The sequence below is a fragment of the Lytechinus variegatus genome, chromosome 15, assembly GCF_018143015.1.
Source record: "Lytechinus variegatus isolate NC3 chromosome 15, Lvar_3.0, whole genome shotgun sequence".
Lineage (NCBI taxonomy): Eukaryota > Metazoa > Echinodermata > Echinoidea > Temnopleuroida > Toxopneustidae > Lytechinus > Lytechinus variegatus.
In genome coordinates, this window is record NC_054754.1 from 32,779,219 (window position 1) to 32,790,827 (window position 11,609).

Sequence of the window (11,609 nt, forward strand, 5' to 3'; positions counted from 1 at the left end):
GTGTGGTAAATGAGCAATGTCAGTTGGGGATTAGAGATAATCATTTAGTAACTCAGTGGTTAACAGTTGTTCACAGTTACATTAATCTTTGTTAATCCAAAATAATCCCTTCTGCTTCTCATCAGAGCGTGCCTATTCATGAGGTAGGGAAAGGGATTAAGAAGAGGATAAATTAATCCCATAATTCACTTAATGTCATTCATGTAGAATTTTCAAGCTTGAAACAATCAAAATCAAAGTCAGATTATGAGCTGTGATATAGAAATAAATGAAGAAGGCAAAGAAGAATTCCAAGCACCAGAGAATCAAAAGACATTATAAATGATTTGAGGATTATTTTCACTTTGACAAAATTAGTTATTATACTTAATACAGAATAACCAATGAGTGGTATGCATAACCCTTGAAGTTGCCTTTTTTGGGGGGGGGAGGAGGAGGGGGGGGGGATTGTACTCTTCTTTAAATCCTGAAAGATGTTCTGCAAGAAGACTTACCTATTTTGATGGAGTTTGATGATAGTATTGGTCCAAGCAGTAGATGATGCCATAAGAAAAAAAAGAGGAAAAGAATGATATAGTAGAGAGGGAGAGAAGGGTATACGGGATATATAAAGATACAGGAAGAAGAAATGTAATTTTTTTGAGGGGGGGGAAGAAAAGACAAAGATAAAATATGATTAGTAGATCAAATTCATTTTGATTTAGAATGCGTGAAAATTTGGGAGATCAACAAATAGGCCATACTAGTATTATAAAATCAAACACATTTGATAAAAACGAACACACTGAATAGGAACAGGAAGCTTTGCACTAAACATAATGCATTTCATAAAAGTTTCATGTGAAACCTCCTTTTAACCTGCTAATATATCTGTCCAAGCTCATTCTGTGTAATTTCTACAGATAGATGCCTGACTAAGTCCATTCCCACCTCTAATTCTTATTTTTGTTTTTAATCATATGACGATTCTCATTAATATCAAACTTCATGATTTAAATTGTTTATCAAAGGGCATTGCATCAAGACTAGTCTACAGCACATGAGTCTGATACCCCTTTCACATTGCACTTTTCACTGGCGAACTTCACTGGCGAAGTTCGCCGGTGAACTTCTCCACCTCTAGAGGTAATTATTATTTTTGATACCTTTTTGTAATAGGTAAGAAGTAATGTTTACAATTTTCTTTCGTTTTGTTCTGCAATCGCCCGTTGACTTTCGCCAGGGAAGAAATGTCAGTGCGAAAGGGCTCATTTACTTTCTTCGCCGGGGAAGTGAGGAATACGAGGCAGAGAAGTTCGCTGGCAAAGTTCGCCAGTGAAAAATGAATAGGGCAGTATGAACGGGGTATAACAGAAGACCATGCTCATGATCACCTCCTAGAAGAGTTAACCCATTCACTGTATTCTCTATAGTGAAGCTGTTTGATGAATCTAAATATATGCTTTTCACATTGCATTTCCTTAACCCCATACTATCCTTAACCCCGGACTATCCTTAACCCCATCCTATCTTTTTTTCGATTCACACTGTCTTTCTTAACCCCATACTATCTGCTCAACCGTGGTTAATGCCTTAACCACGGACTATCCCTCAGCTCATGAATATTGATGGTTTTACCAAACCGAGCGTGATTAACGTGCAATCCGACTTCTGTGATTGGCTAATGCTTAGCCCCACTTTCCTTAGCCCTGTTTTGTTTTCACACTGCATCTCTTAGCATCGCAATTGTGGTACTAGCACCACAATAAGCCGGCTAAGTGGCTAACCCTGTTTTTTTGCAGGCCACATAGTACCGTACTATTTACCGTGCTAGCCCACTTTGCTAAAACGTAGTGTGAAAATGAAATGGGCTAAGCTTAACCCCGGGAAATTGGTGAGGCTAAGACCCCTTAACCCCACCAATTTAGGACAAAAAGTGCAGTGTGAAAAGCAAAGTACAGGGTTAGAGATAAAATGTAGGACAAGTTCCCAGGCCACTATCTGTATGGTTTGATAGTCCTTGCATTATTAACCGTATATGGAAATACAGGAGTCAGTGGATTGGGGTGATGAGCACTTCTTAGACTATTACTCTTCCAATTAACAGTCAGACATGGGGGAGAGGGTAGAGAACAATCCAAATTAATCCAGATTTAATCCAACATGGGGACAATAATGGACATGAAGCCCCTGTGTGTCTGGATTTATAATTCTTTGACAAATCCTGACTTCCTCTACATGATTCATGAAGCATTTACTTGTGAACTAGATTGACCACATGTGGCTTCATCGTGTCATACTGTTGTGACCAACATGAGTCTTGTGAGATGATAAGTGCATCTTCAAGCATGATGATTAATTTCATTAATCTAGAACAACCCATGTCTATGTGAGGGCCCTGTGCAATCTGACTCCATCTGTATTTTTTTTATATTCTAAACTTTTGATGGGGTATGTGAAATAAAAACGACTTACAATCATTTGAGATTATCGGATACAGGAACCAAAAATAAAAAATGACTTAATATCATTTCAGATTATTTACTTATGTGGGATACAGGGACTAACAATTCAATTTTAAATCACATTGACCCTGTTTTCTCAACTTACTTCTTTTATTCCCTTTTATAAGACATGAATAAAAAATAACTAAGTGCAGTAGGTTTATCTCTAAATATATCTGATTCTATATAATGTAGCTTTTAATCAAGAGAATCCTTAAACATATTTCTTTATGTATTCACTGTTACTGTAAAAAAAAAAGATAATCGCACAAGTGCTTTTGAAGATTGAGAGAAACAGAATTTTGTAGAAACACCTTCCATGTATCCATTTTGAGAGCATTTTACAACCAACAAAATTGAGTGAACACATCAATGGTTTGAACCAAATGCCTCTGAAAACAGTGTTTGATTTATTAAAAAATACATCAGATAAACACAGCCTTTATGTGGTGGAGAAGAAATAAAGACAAAGTAAATCTGCAAGGTTGTGAGATAGATACCCACTCTACCAGCAAAAGTTTATTTGATATCTAACTTGTGAAAAACAGAACATTTTGAAGAGGGTAATACAGAGGTCAGATAAATATCTGGGTTGAAGCATCTTACAAAAAATGTCATATTTTGACACAATACAATAGAGAAGTACATGGTATGATGACCCCTGTTTGAAACAAGGGTGATGTAATATGGAATGAATCTGAAAACAATCTACTCAGATTTGAAAACATGTAAACACCTCATCAGAGAGCACTTAATAGAATGATCAAAGTTTTGTTGTCAAAATAATTATAATGTTTTCATTGAAAAACAAATCTATTTAGGTTGACAAGAATATTAAACAGACAAATTTACAAGCATCTTTAGGCTTCATGGATTGACTAACACTTCATCAAAAGTGTGTAATTCATTGATAAAGTAAGCTGAACAGTAGGGGTGGCATATCCAAGAGGTTGAGCTGCTGGGCTCCCATCCCTGAAAGACCTGCGTTTTGATCTGGGATGATTAAGTTGTCTAATTTTTCTGGGTCCTTTTGTTCATCAGTTTCTTTCTGGGCCCCATCATAAACCCCTACAATTATGAAATCAAAATATGCTGCTTAGTCAAACCTTGTAAAAGGTACTAGTAATTGTGTGCTTGGAGCAAGGTAAGAGTTAATTAATTTTGACAACATCATGAGTTATTCATGAAGCACAAGCAAGATATGATGGTGATGGTGCGATGCCAATTGAACAGGTGCATTAAAGTACAGATTTATGAGTAATCATTTATTTGCACATCTTTCTACAGGTCCCCAGTGATTACAAGCATTGATTTTCTTGTGATCTTTGAGGTTTAATGGAAACTCGTTATGTACAGTTATGAAAGAATATTCCTAATGAACTAAAAGTGATTGATCTGATATTCAACTGAATGTTTGTAAAGAAGCTGCCTTTACCTAACATAAGAACAAGGTCATACATAACCTGTATTTAATCCATGATACATAACAACACTTGCCAATTGTCATTATGATACAGAGGATAAGAAGATCGAGATAAAACACCTATTCAGACCAAGGTGAAAGAACATATGATATGATTAATCTGATAACCTTTGAATAATTAGCAGGTTCCTTTCTTTAAACACATCAGCTCAAGCAAGTAAAGTCATAAGGAGCATGCAGATGACACATGAACTAGTTACTACTATAAAATGTGCCTCATTTAAAGGGGAAGTTCACCCTGAAGAAAACTTTGTTGTAAAAATAGCAGAAAAAATAGTAAAAAGTATTGGTGAAGGTTTAAGGAAAATCCGTTAAAAAGTAAGAAAGTTATTAGAATTCAAAGTTTTGGATTTGTGACGTCATAAACGAGCAGCTGCCCCATGGGTTATGTAATATAAAATGCATGAATTTCAAATTTTGCATGTTTCCTGATGACTTGATTTTGTTTTCTATTCATGATCGAGTGTGAAATGATTAGTCTATTGATATACAAAAGGTACAGTGAAAAACATTTTAAATTTTCTGAGAAAATTAATTTCTTTGATTTTTTTACCATTCGCTATGTATGAATGCTGCTCGCATATGACGTCACAAATCAAATAATTGAAATTCTAATAACTTTTTAATTATTTGATGAATTTTTCTCAAACCTTCGGCAATATTTTTAAATATTTTTTTCTGCTGTTTTTACAATAAACTTTTTGTATGGGTGAACTTCCGCTTTAAATGACTTCAGAGCACTAACTGCAAAATGTACAATGCATATCAACATGGATTGAAGATTGAAGAAAGGGTACTAACATACTCTCACAAGGAGGGAATGACAAGTGAAATTGTTATTAATTACTGAGAGAAAATTTCACACAATTGATTTTGAATTTGGAAGAAGAATGTGATAAAATGGTCCTAAATCTTGTTTCAAAGAAGAAAAAGACTGCACACTATATCATCACAAGAGGGCAGTATTCCACTAAAGCTCCTGAACCAAGATAGATCAATCAGAGTAAATCAAATTTCAGATTCAGTCTAGTGTGATAAGCTGAATTAAGTTATGAAATCACACAAATCCAAAAGGGCATTACCTCAATTATCTATCACCAAGCTCTACTGACCTTCTAGCTCTCAATGAGATATATGACCTGTCATTTCTTAACATCCTTCTCGTATTCTCAGAGTCAACGAAGCAGAAAAAAAGGAGGAAATAATTGCATGCGTTGGTCGGGCAAGTGCAACGGACGGCCAAGAATATATTAGTGGAAGAATTGAAGGTCATTTTAAGGGAAAATGGTGATATGCAACTGCAAGTAAGCAGAAAGCATATGGTGCTACACGTATTTCCCTGTATTAATAATTATAATCATTGAGGAAACATGATATTGATTCACATAGAAAGAAATATTTTCACTTACAAATTGCATTTTTTACTACATAAAACAGACTGAGATTATTATTATATTTCTCTTGTTAAAAATCACCCATTTTGACACTTATTGCTTTATTAGTTTCATAATATTCAAGCACAAACATGACTGTATTGTCTTGTTTTAATATTGGCTAGTTTCAGTATTGCCATACCACCTTAGAATGATTTTTGTTGTTGTTTTATTCCAGGATAAGACAATATACAAGTATGCTTTGACAAAACATACTACATGAAAGCAGCATGAAAGTAAGCACAGATTACTAACAGGAAAATGTTATTCATAAATCATTTTCTATCAAACTTATCTTAAATACATTAATAAATTTGTACCTTGGAATAACTTTCTGTATATTCCCTCTCTGAAAGACGTCATATTAAGTTCATTCAGGAAACTGTATGAAGCTGATCTTTTACTCGCCATCGCATAGCAGAAGAGAAAGAAAATCAATCAGCAATGATTTTAATTAAATCTATTCTCCTGATTTGTCATTAGAAGTGGTGAAGTGAAAAGAAGTTCAAGGTAGAATCATCATTCAAGATCTGTCAGTCACACTATGATATTAAAATATTCCAAGATAGAATTCGTAAAGGCAATGACCTTACAGCCATTGCTTTTCTTGAAGTCCATGATTATAATGCATATGCAGTGTAAATCACACAGCAACTGGAATCTTAATTTTTTTTCCATCTGCGATATGATATGTGTCACTAATTCTTTATCAAAATATGCATTAAAAATACATAGATGATGATTTATCTGAAAGTTCAAGAAATGTTCCAATTTTTTTCTTGAGGGTATTTCTCAGCATATCAGGGTTAGTGAACATCCATCATTGCCTATTTATCCCTTCTTGATCGTATCTCTATTAACAAGCGTACTGCTGTAGTAGTATCATCATCAGGTTTTGAGTCCATTAGCACCAACAACCATTATCTTTGAGTTCCTTCCGTGTTTCATGAAACTCAAAGGGGAATATATCATATTTCAACACTTCATCCTTCATTTTATTACAAAAGTTGTCATGCTTACAGCCGGTAAATAGACCTATATTCTTGAGTTGAATCATCAAGTGAAACTTAATTTGGTAAGTTGACTATCAATTTCAGTAAAAAAAAGTTTGGGCATTTCCCTAAATAGTGTCTTTGGAGGCATGATCCCATTTCAAAGTCTGTGAGAAGAGTTCATAATGTAACATTTTGTATCTCAAATCCAAGCTTCCATATCCACATAAGAATCACAATCATGCTTGGGTGCAGAAATATCTTCACAATAACAAGCTGCAATTTTCCAATAATTGAAATTTCTCCACTGTCAGTCCTCACAATGGCACGGATCCTCCATCACAACATTAAGTGTGCACAAATTCTTACAAATAATTTTTTTTTCCTGTAAACATATTGAAGTATCTTTCACAACCCTATTCATATTGTTGAATGAAGAACCATCCATGGTAAAGATGGTAACAACATGCTCTGAAGCATCAATCCTGCTACTCCTTACATAAACTCTATCATTCATCCCTTTGATGAAAATACCCCATCTCTACCGAAAGAAAAGATGGAAAATAAGAGGTTATTTCTCTGAAACTTTTCAAGAACTGTGTCACTGTCACTGCTCTTTGGCTTAACATAAACTCTGAAGTTATCCTGCCCATACCAGAGGCCTGATGTCAAGATATTGTATACAATGATAGGCTCAAGGGTCACAAAAAGCAACCCAGATAGTCGGCTTCATTTCTTACTCCAAGACGAAATCCAGACTCCATAAGCTCTCAACTTCAACAAGCTCTGATGTAAATAATACCATCAGGGTTTAAAAGAGACTCCAAAAACTAACAAGATGGTGTTACAAGTCCTCTTTGTAATTTTGAGCAGAGCACATTCTTCTTTTTGAACTGACAAAGATCCACAGTAAACTGGTCAATGAAAATAAAAATGCCAGGAAGGCGATACCTTGACGGCTTAACTACATAATATCGTAAAACACGATTTCATTCATTACTTTTCTGTCAGATGGTGAACTTTCTGAGAGTTGATTCCACAGTGGTATGAGAGCTAGACTGCTGGGAAAGTAGCGGGTTGTAGGTCAAAGGTCAGGTTTCGTATTGGGCGATTGGTGTGATGTTTTATAAAATGCTCTCGGCTGAATAAAACTAGACTAGAATGTGGGACGTATCAATCAGACTTGAACATACTGGGAATCTTTAAATATCAAATCATATCATTTGGGGGACATTTAGAACACAGTTTTAACAGCTGTGAAAAAAGTATCACATTCATTTCAGGAGTAGTAACTAGCCTAGAGAACAGACATTCATAAGAAAAATTACAGTATAAAGGAACAAAGTCAATGTTTACAACTCTACTTCCATGCGCATATAATCCACAACAGGCTACAATGTTTCTATATTTGAGATAAATGAAAAAAATTGAAGCAGTTTATCAACCTTTGACTAACCTGTCTTTCACCCCTTATTATTATCATAATAGGACAAGTTCACACCCAACCATTATCATCATCATATTCAACATTACCATCACCACCATCTTCATCATCATTATCATCATCATCACCATGACGATTTCCATCATACTTATCCTCATACTCAATAATCTTTTAACAGAGCTGTCAAATATCAAGCATGTTCGTTCATTTCCATTCAATTAAGAATCCATCACACTTGAAGTTGTCAGGATTTTCAAAAGCCATTCAGGTTTAGTTCCATCTTACAACAGCTTGTTCACAAGAACCCTCCAGAGAACCCAGATGTGATAATCAGTCTTGTCAGCTGACATTTCCATGACGATTTTTCAAATGATGAAAAACCACTCTCCCATACAGCCCTCAAGAAATGGGTGATAACAGATCTATCAATTCCTCTACACAATACTGCAAGAAACAGGTTTCCATTTCTTTGTTTTATTTTACATGATAATGAAAGTCCAATGGAATCAGTTGACACCTGAATTTTAACCTCTGAAAGGACATTACACAGGGACTACCTACTTTCATTAGTTCACAGGTTTAACTCTTTATTCAAACCCTTCCAATACTGATTCTTTATATTTTTGTAACCTTTCTTGGTGAAAACAATCATTATATCACAGAAAATCACTATTTTTAGATTGTGGGGTACAATTTATCTTAACTTGAGATTTATTTCATAGCAGAAATGTGGTGCAAATAAAAGCTATTTTAGGGTTTTTAGAGTTTGGGTGAGGAGATCGAGGGGGTGGGGTGGTGAGGAGAGAGGGGGGATAACTATGGTATTGTATTTATTTTTCATGATATAAAACAATAACAATGACATATATTTACAATAACATAGAAAAGGGATTTCCCTACTCAGTGTTGATAAACATATCGATAATATATCAATGCTGTACAAATTAAAACTATAATATAGGCAGGTACTTTGAAATTGCAACCAAAACTGCAAGATATATTCACTATATGGACTGATTGCCAATTCGTCTATAAAGTCACTGCCAACTCGTCAACTCACCACATGGTCCACTTTCATTTAGTCTAATGCCATTCCATCCATCAACATTTGGTCCAATAATCATTTGGTCTAATCATCACTTTGTCTAATCACCATTTCGTCTGATAACCAGTTGGTCTAATATCCATATCGTTTTCATTCATTTGACACAATTAACACTTAGTCCAGTTAGACCAAATGGTATATGGACTAAATGGCTATTGGACCAACTGGTTATTAGACAAAATGGTGAGTGGATGAAATGGAAATTAAACCATGTGGATAGTTGACGAACTGATGGTAGACCGAATGATAGCAGACGAATTGCCAATTGGATGAATTGACATAAGACGAATCAATTGGAAATAAATCCCATTTGAGTACTCTTTTCTCTCATATCACTCCTCTCTGGCATTGCTGTCACTTTCATTTGTGCAGGGGTGGGGCTGTTTAGAAGTGTGAAATTATTTACTGCAGATAATCATTGAAAAGATAAATAGACTGATTGTCTTTATCCACGGAATGGAAATACAATCCCATGATATAATATTCAGTATTAAATTTATTAGTACTGTTTAATACATTGCCTTATGTTTCAAAGATCTTTCATCTTTTTTATGCTTTTTTAAATATAATCACAGAGCCCTGAGGAAGACCAGCTTTTAATGTTAATATTTTGCATATTTATATCATGTATCTTGCCATCTGTATCTCGTAACATATCGTCGCACGCACCACGAACCGTCTCTCTCCGCACTTCGATGCAAAAGTTAGTTTTGCAGAGAACTCATAAAGGTTTTTTAAAACCAGCAATAAGTGCACCTACAAGGAGAGCAAATTATTTACCGGTGTCTTTGTTCGATAGTTCAGGTTCCAAAGTTTTATCCCGTATCTTTACATTTTCTTGAAGTGAATTATTTACGCCACAGTGGGCATCGTAACAGAGAGGACGGTTCGTGGTGAAATCGCGAGGCGCGATAGCGCACTGTATTTGCGCATAGAGGACGGTTCGTGGTGCGTGCGACGATATTCTCGTATTTTTACTTTGTATTTGTTCCTTTTTTCTGTATTTCATAATGTCCTGTTACTATGTTTTTCATATATTGTATGTTTTTTCATGCTGATCAGGCCAACCTGTTTAAATATTTGAGAATAAATAAATAAATATTCCATACATTTTCCAACTATCATGTTATGGTTTTTTCAGTTAAAAAAAACAACTTACCAAGAGATTTGTATCTTCTTACTGCAGGGTGAATGGACTTCATAGTGCTTAATGATCTCATCATCATCACACACACACCAAATATATGAAATATAATCCACTAATGTTCCAAGAAATGATCAAAAATACACAGGTTCTATGAGTTAATGTCTTCCTTTACAAATCTTGAACAAAAAAAATTATCTCCTGGAAATACAGTGTTAATGATTGTTATTCACTGACGGATGATATGACCAGTAAGACAATCATTGCATCACAATTTTGCAGTATTCCGCCTCCACTGTTAGGTAAAGCATCTCAAGATGGTTGAAGTCAGTTTCCTTTTCCAACAAATACTTAATTGAAAAGACTCCCTTCTTTCAGAAGGTAAGGTTCATGTCAGTAGTTGGCAGATGGTTGCTAAATCAATAATTTGGATTATAAGACTGGAGCATCTGCCTCCGTTGGAATAGAGCAAGATATCCATTCATTAATCAGTGCTCTGAGTTTAGAAACCAGTTTATGGAATGAAGATGAGAGTAGGAGAGACAGCGGAACCGTGCTGGACAATCCTTTAATCAAGTTACAGGTAATGACAAGATTCCCAATCAGGACGCTACCGTCAGGCGTAAAACATCAAGTTCATAAAAGGCAGGTAGATTACTCATTGTACATGGTCTGTGACGTTTAGAAGTCTGTCCAGTTTATAAAGAACTGGTTCAATTTCAATTGAAATTTGATGAAGATTTTGTAAAACACCAGCTCCCCTACATCAAATACAGAAGGATGTTAGCCCACGTGTAGCAACCAGTATGGTATCACAACTTAATCTAAAGGATAGGAAATCCTATTGCTTCATTTTTCCTCCAGCTCCTCAAAGGATGGAGCTGTATTGCATCCACAAAGTCTGAATTATAAAATTCATAAGAATACCAGATTAGCACACCATATCTTTCTCTAGATTATTTAGGTTCAAACGTTTTTTTCCTTTTGAACGTTTCCTTTCCCCTTTAGCCTCAGCTAAAATCATTATCATCCTGTATAAAGTTGAAATGGAGAGGATCAATGTTAAAAATTCATATCTTCACCATCGTTTCCATTTACACAGATTTCCTATTGATCCATGATGATTAATAAAATAGTCCACTAACACTGTCTCCAATATGCATGAGAGATAGCATGGTGAGCTCCATATTCCACAGTGATAATTTACAAGGAACTAACTTGATCACGAATAAAAATACAATGACCTTAAGTGGTTTTTGTCTGAGAGTGCGTCACATAAACACGCAACCTCGCAACAGAGCTCTCACGATCACTTAGCTGTCTCAGACTCTGAGAAGGAAATAACAACTATGGATTCTCATCATTAGAATCATTAAGAAACTAGTCATCTACAGAACAATAGGGGATTACATAGGAAGGTATATTCTCAAGCCCGATGGGCACCCCCCTCTGGAGACAATGATGTGACAGATACAACATATGACCAGGTACACCATGTAGGTGATCCACAGCTGATGTCTCCTTT

General features: G+C 35.3%; 1 long non-coding RNA gene across 1 annotated transcript; it reads right to left on the reverse strand.

The window, feature by feature from the left end:
* Positions 1–438: 438 nt before the first annotated feature.
* Positions 439–11,138, reverse strand: LOC121429258. Its single transcript, XR_005971884.1, has 2 exons — positions 10,100–11,138; positions 439–494 (listed from the first exon to the last, which is right to left on the reverse strand). It is a non-coding gene; the product is annotated as an uncharacterized LOC121429258 (long non-coding RNA).
* Between the last annotated feature and the right edge of the window lie 471 nt (positions 11,139–11,609).